Source organism: Oculina patagonica, chromosome 7 (genome assembly GCF_052425735.1).
Source record: "Oculina patagonica isolate OP01 chromosome 7, crgOcupat, whole genome shotgun sequence".
NCBI lineage: Eukaryota > Metazoa > Cnidaria > Anthozoa > Scleractinia > Oculinidae > Oculina > Oculina patagonica.
The window spans coordinates 9784252-9791546 of record NC_135764.1 but is presented as its reverse complement, the minus strand read 5'-3'; the positions used below and the strand labels follow the sequence as shown (position 1 = coordinate 9791546).

At 36.3% G+C, this 7295-nt stretch overlaps 1 long non-coding RNA gene across 1 annotated transcript in view; it reads left to right on the top strand.

The window, feature by feature from the left end:
* Window positions 1–5331: 5331 nt before the first annotated feature.
* LOC144660753 (uncharacterized) overlaps window positions 5332–7295 on the top strand; it is a 2747-nt gene continuing 783 nt past the window's right edge. Inside the window, exons 1-2 of the long non-coding RNA XR_013572139.1 lie at window positions 5332–5468; window positions 7144–7295. The exon at window positions 7144–7295 is cut by the window's right edge and continues 173 nt beyond it. This is a non-coding gene — a long non-coding RNA (uncharacterized LOC144660753). The remainder of the gene's footprint in view (window positions 5469–7143) is intronic.

Here is a 7295-nt window from a genome sequence, read left to right as displayed (position 1 = left end):
CGTAAACAATAAAGCCAATCAATCAAAAATTGTTACCATGGTTACTAGTTGGGTAAGACCTCCGTACGCTGTAAATATGGTGGAGATCGGCCGACCCCCTTCTTCTGGCCCCTGCCTGGATCTCTGAGTCACAAGCTCTTAAGTGTACTAGAACAGAAGTTTTTTTTTTTTCAATAAAAGAATCATGTATCCTCTAGATGATATGCGACCATTCAAATCCACTCACTGCTTATTTTCAACCTGATATTTACTCTGGTTAATTTGCTTTGAAACGCATATATATACCAGCAACATGAAAATAGGCAAGAGTATACAGTGTCGTTGGGTAAACTGTGTTATTATTGGCAAATGAGTTATTTCGAGGGTCGAGTATTGATTTTAGAAATTACGATAATTTTTAACGTATTTTTAATATCAGTGATTGTATCAATAAAAGAATCATGTATCCTCTAGATGATATGTGACCATTCAAATCCACTCACTGCTTTTTTTCAACCTGATATTTACTCTGGTGAATTTGCTTTGAAACGCATATATATACCAGCAACATGAAAATAGGCAAAAGTATACAGTGTCGTCGGGTAAACTGTGTTATTATTGGCAAACGAGTTATTTCGAGGGTCGAGTATTGATTTTAGAAATTACGATAATTTTTAACGATATTTTTAATATCAGTGATTGTATTAGATAAATATACATTATTATTTATACTTTCTTATAAAACGGGAACAAGTTTTTATGAAGTCGACTTTCTTGTATGGCACATTGTCAGCAATATACTGAGTCTTTATTTGCACTGTTTTTGAATTTACATTTCGAGATATAAATTACGGTTGGACGACGCTGAAATGAATAAGTGGATTTGCTTTGAGTCAGCTTTCTTTGACGTCAGTGTTTCAAATCCAACGTTTTTAAAGCAAACTTCTACGGGAAAAAATATATTACCCCTAAATGACCATAAGAACTACTTTGAAGCTATATAATCTTTCAACCATAACTGAAAGCTGCTTTAAAAGTTTTTTTTTTTTTAATCTAGATACTGTCGGTGATAAATGATATTGATCTTTGGGGAAATTCGTTTTATGTCTTCCTAATTCACCTGGTAAATGAATTAGAAATGAATTATTTGCTTCATTATAGTAGTCATTGTAATTATTCTTTGAAAAGAGCTTATTAGTGGGATTTTCACATGGACGCGACAAAAAATCGAAGTCATTTCGAACTGTTATAAAAGAAAATATGTTTTTACTTTGATTCCAATAGATAACTTGGTACTATAATGAGAGTTAAGAAATTTCTTAGTAAGCAAGGAGGTCCGTTTGGAGACATGTTTTAAGATAAGAGTAGGCCCTGTGAATACTTAAACAAACATTTGAAAACATGTCTTACAAAAACTATGGATGTTCAAAGTTCAGACATAATACGTCTAGGAATAGGAGAAGTCTTTAATGACTAAAGATGAATTCATGAATACGGCTCCTGGTTTGAAAGCAATCAAAGGGCTGAAGGGAAATAAAAAAATGTTCACCAACTTTGTTCAAAATTCGAGCAGAATACAACATCTTGGAAACTGCGTTAGTTAGAAAGTTCTAAAACTAAAAAAAAGTTAGGACCTAAACTAAACACGAAACGACACTGGAGGAGCTTGAGATTTAGACTGCAACAGCAATATACACGGATACTTGCCCGCGGACATCATCTATTCCGAGAAGCGAACAGTTTTCCGAGAGCGCAGCTTCGAGGAACAAATAATTTCCAATTACAAATATCCGTGCTTATTATTCAACAGATGCGCGCGCTGCCCATATATGGTCAAAATGTTAACGTTATCTGTCATCCGTACATAACAGATATCCTGCGATATATGTAGGTTGCGAAAATTCGTCCGAAATCTTGTAAAGCGCTGCATAATTACAGTTTTTCAAACTACGAAATGTTTTTCGTTGACAATTTGTTGAATAATAAAACAATTATCCTGCTCAATCTTGCGGAATATCGTCTGATTTTAGCCAACTCGGCCTACGGCCTCGTCGGCTAAGTATCAGGCGATATTCCGCGCGATTTCGCAGGATAATTGTTAAATATTTTTGAGGCAAATTGAGGGTATTGGTATTATTGTTTTGTTGTTTCAAACGTTTAAATAGATGTGTTAGCGTTCAAAACAATGTGAACGTTGTTCTTTTCAAAAAGTTTAGTTCTATTTAACATATGTTTAATTTTATAGGAAAATTCATTACCTGACGAGGGATTTCTACGTGAAATTTAACGCGAAAAACCGATATCACACGAATCGCGAAGCGATGAGTGCGATATCGGTTTTTCAAGTGAAATTTAACGTGGAATTTACGAGTCAGGTAATGGATTTTCCTTGAATCGCATAGCCTTTTTAGAAAAGAAAGAAACCCCAATTTCTTTTTTGTTTATGGCTGAATGTTGCAATTTTTAACGCGCGGTCAGGAAGCCATTCCAAATCAATTGTCATGAGCCAGCAAATCGGAGTCAAGCTAAAATCCATCACAAAACTTCATTTGAACCTCGCGATTGACATGACTGAACCACCGTTTTTCAACGGCTCCTTCAAGTTTTTAACCATTTTAACGACGGAATGGTAGTATTTTACACAACATTCTTGTTTTTCGAACATCTATATTTCAAGGTTTCGTCTCATCAGCACAAGACAAACTTATGAAATCTTTTATCTCTTCGGCTTGTGAAAGAAGTAGACAACACGCATCCTTAGTGAAAAGCACTGAACATTCAACAACGTCAAGTAAAGGTTTGAAGGAGGTGTGGAACGATAAAGTAAGTACCTTGGATACCTTAAAAATTAAAATTCGACATTTATAAATTAAAGGTCTAAGTCCATCGCAGACAATTTCTGGGAAAGAGCAAGGCTGCTTTCGAAAAAAACGCTATTAGCGGGTCGCATCGCAAGCACATTTAAGCTTAAATAGTTCGCTGGTTCGCTGTGTACAAGTTTTGTTCATTTCCAGAAAGCGCTTTTTGCGTCACGGCGTGAGTATCAGTTAAAGAATGTAAGAAGTCATTCTTTATCGAAAGTTTGGAGCTTTTCACTGCAAAACAATTTCTATAAAACTGTCTTTTGTTTTGATGGAGTTTACAGCACGCAGTAATTGTCACACTTGTTTTGTTTCGTCTCGTGTAGATTTTATTGTACGAACACGGCATTACTGTCGAACTATCAACAGTATTTAATACTTTAACAAAATAAACAGCTGTTCTTTTACACGAGAAAATTGTAGTTTTTTTTCTTTTAACGTTTCTGCAGTGTTCGTGTAAGCGTAACTGCTATTTACTCGCGAGTTTGTCCATACGGTACGGACATTTTTATTTTCCGTTTCACTCATGCGATGAAAGAAAATGTTTAACTGTTGCTCATAAGAAAGCCGTAATTGAAACTTAAACAAGAAAAATCTTCTGCTTCCTCACTTTGGTCAGGTTTTGCTTTGTAAACGGAGAAAATAGTTTTAAAAACATAAATCGATTCCTGAATTTTGCGTACGTTGCTATGTGAAGCTACGCGTTGCTACGGTGCAATATCGCTCAACCTCGCTTTCAAGTCGCAATTCCAATTTGAATACCTCGCCTCGGTAACCAATCAGATGGCGATAATTCTCCTAGCTATGCGATTCTACAGTTTACTTCGGGTGAACACGTACACTGAATATGCAAGCATAAACACAAAGTTCGAAAACTAGGGAATATCACTTGGGTACTAATATCCCAATTTTAGTTGGGACATATTGTGTAACGTGCACGTGATGCTTGTTAAGCAATCGCATGCGAACGAAAATATTTGATAGATTATAAATTGTAATATAGCCCGAACTACAATATTTTCATTTTACAGTATGTATAATCTCTAACTGTTTAGTATTGATGCGACATAGTCCACATACAGCTACGTAGCCAAACGTTTGTTAGGTTAAGTATTCTTTACACAGTTATTCTATCAACAGTGTTCCACGACTAGCAGCGCCATCATACACATACAAAACGTTTAACCATAAACTTCGCGCGCAGCATTTTTTAGGGCTTTCTTGGCCAAGCAGAGAGAGAAAAAGACTGTTATTTAAAAGGCTTCAATGCCCATTTGGGGTAAAAATGCGTCCTTGATATAGACTAAACTATTATTAGCTGCTTTGCAAGGTCTTATATATTTTAATGAAAAAAAAAAACAAAAACAAAAACTGGTCGTTAATTTTTGTCTTTTCTTACAAATTGGCTTAAATTTTGAATGGGCAAAGGAAAAAAAAAATAGGCAAGAACGAAATAAACAAAAACAAGTCATAGTTTACTAACAATGATATCTGGTACCAAAATAGCAAACTCTTGTACACGAAAAAGTTGTGAATGTTCGGCCCTGAGTGAAGCATTGATCTCCCTGGCCAAGGAAGGGACAGCGGAAACCACGACTGGACTTTACACTTGTGCTTACGTAGGTTGAAGTAGTTCATTGACACGAACATGGCAAGATAGTGACAAATATATAAATATATTTCTATGTCAAAACATCCAAACTTTTCTGGTTACTTTTTACAAGGGTACACTTTTAAGTACTCGGATATAGGATAGTTTTCAAAAGGATATTTAATGTTGCCATGTAACAGAAAAATATTTACCATGTTAAATAAAAAAAGAGGGAAACATCAAAATTTTGTCGGGGGATTTCTAAAGCCAAATTAAATCACACCCTTTGTTGAATATTTTTCAATGTAGCAGTCCAAGGTTCAAAATTCAATTCGAATATCCAGTTAAACTTCAATCAGTTTTCAAAGTTAAAATTATCCCCTTGAGTTAATGGCGAAGACCTCCAAATGCGCTAAAAATTCTTCGATAAACAATTTAAACGGAAAAATTGGCTTTATTTGAATCGAATATTCATACCAACTCAGTTAATCGACAAAGTGAAGAAGTTAACAAGGGTTGGGCGTTTCAAGTGACGTCATGGAGACCCATTAAAGGTTTACGGAAGATCGAAGTTAAGACCACGCTTTAACTTGAGAAGTGGTACTTTAAATATCAATACATTAATAACACGTAGTTTTGTTATAATCAACAGGTACATGGGAACTTTGATCATATTTGAACATCTCGCCGATTAAAAGCTTAAAAAAGTCGGTAAAAGCTGTCAAGACTAAGTATATGGTTGTAACTAAACTTAGTTTTCAAGTGAGTAATATTGACGTGATTTGTCAATATCTTTACTTTTTTCGGCACATTGGCAGCAGGGCATATCCGAGTGCTGTTTTATCCAAAGGTATAAAAATGCGACATACAGTTTCATTTGTTAGTTAGAAGCAAGAAGTCTCCACGATGAAAGGATTGATTCTTGTAGCTCTTGTTGGCTTTGTGCTTACCATAGGCTTGGCATTGCCATTCACTGACGATGAAGCTGAAGCCTATGAAGCTGAACTGAAGGAAGTTGGAAACGACATATCTCAGAGGTAAGGAATAAGTGTGATTGTGCGTGAATAGAACGAAAGTTGAGAGACGAAAAAAAGGCATTAAATTCAAAAAGGCCACCCTGTTTTGCTTTTTGTGATATGGTCAGTTTATTCTCTGTCTACGCGAGGCATGACATGAAAACACGAAAACTAAAAAGAAGGAATGTTGGGGTTTGACTACAGCAATTCTAAATTGAAGCAAGTCTTGCTTTCCACTTGCAATTCACATGTAATGTTCTAATCCATATCTTGACTGGTAGTGAATTCGGGTACCTAAAATGCAGTAAAAAAGAAAGAAAGAAGCAAATAACGATCCCCTTAAAAGGTCTTATAACATAACGTACACAACAAACACAAAATCCAAAGTGTTTAGGTGGACGCTTTTCTAAATATACGGCCTTGAAACTTCGCGGTGGCCTAAGGGTAAGTAGGCTGGACTCCGGATCGAGCGGCCGGGTTCGAGCCCTGGCGTGCGTTTCTCAAAAGTCCCGAAAATTTTTCGGGGATGTTTTCGGGCGTCTTTCTTGGGTTCGAAAAAGCGTTTCTCAAAAGGCCCGAAAGTTTCCCGTATATTTTGGGGAGGTTTTCGGAATCTGTGACGCAAGAAATAGTGCGAGCTTCAATTTTCCAGCCAGTGATTGGTTTAAAAATTGCAATTGACACCCATGCACTGGGTTTGTCACGTACGCATTTAATTCAAAACTTTGATGATTCATCTGCAAAGTTTTATCTCTGGCGATTTGTACAGTTTCAGCAACGTTTATTTTTTTTAACACTGATTTACCTCTGGGCTACTTAATGTAAAGGCAGCTTGATGTAAGTGTTTAAAGCGTTTCGGTTTGTTTATTTTATTTATTCGCGGCTTGTAATTAATTTGCAAAGCTCGCGCTATAAACGGCCATTGCCTTGTTTTTGAGCCTCGAATTTTGGTTGAATAAAGTAACTTTTGGTTGAATTATTTTCTACCATTGTCACTCAGTACTTTGGCGGACTTGCTGTTCGTACACTGAATGAATTTCGGAAGTTTCTGTAAAAAAATTCAGGCGGAAAAAGTCGCCCATCAAGTAAATTTTCAAACCGCGCTACGTTCTCTACGCGAAGTGAAAGTTCTTCTTTGCGCGCCGGAGTTTGTTTTGAAATTTGTCAGTTAAACAACCAAATTCTGCTAGATGCCTTTCTCTCTCAAATTATTTAATTTACTGTTGTCCCTTTCATACAAGCCCCTCGCCACACTTTGTTTTCAAAAAAAGTTCTTCGGAGATGCAATGTTATAGCGACACAATAACTCCCGAGGAGTGTTTTCGGGAGCTCACGAGCTCCCTTAAAGTTTACGGGAAAATATGGAGTGATTTTCTCGGGCCCAAAATTGTCGGGCGTTTTGAGAAACACGAAAAAGTGTTTTCGGGAGCTTTATTGGACTAGTGATGTCTCTTTCAAATAACATCGCTATGCATTTTTTTCTTATGTTAGTTGATCATTCGAATTTTGCATTTTACTCGCGTTTTTTTTTTGTGTGTTTTAATTAGTTATGATTATGTCAAACCGTACAAGTGATTTTTTTTTGATGCAGTAAGCCGAGGCTTACAAGTTTTATGTAGTGAGCGCCAAGGTTTGAAGACATCGTGTAAAACATTTCCATTTTTTCCTAACTTTTTTTTATCCGATTCTTGTTCAGCAACCCTAAGTTGGATGATGATAATGGGAATTTCGATGAAGACGAAATAGATAGCGATGGCCACGATGAAGACGAAAATGATGACGATGACGATGAAGATGCAGATGACGAGGATGAAAACTCTTTGTCTGATCCATTGGACAAAGAATTGG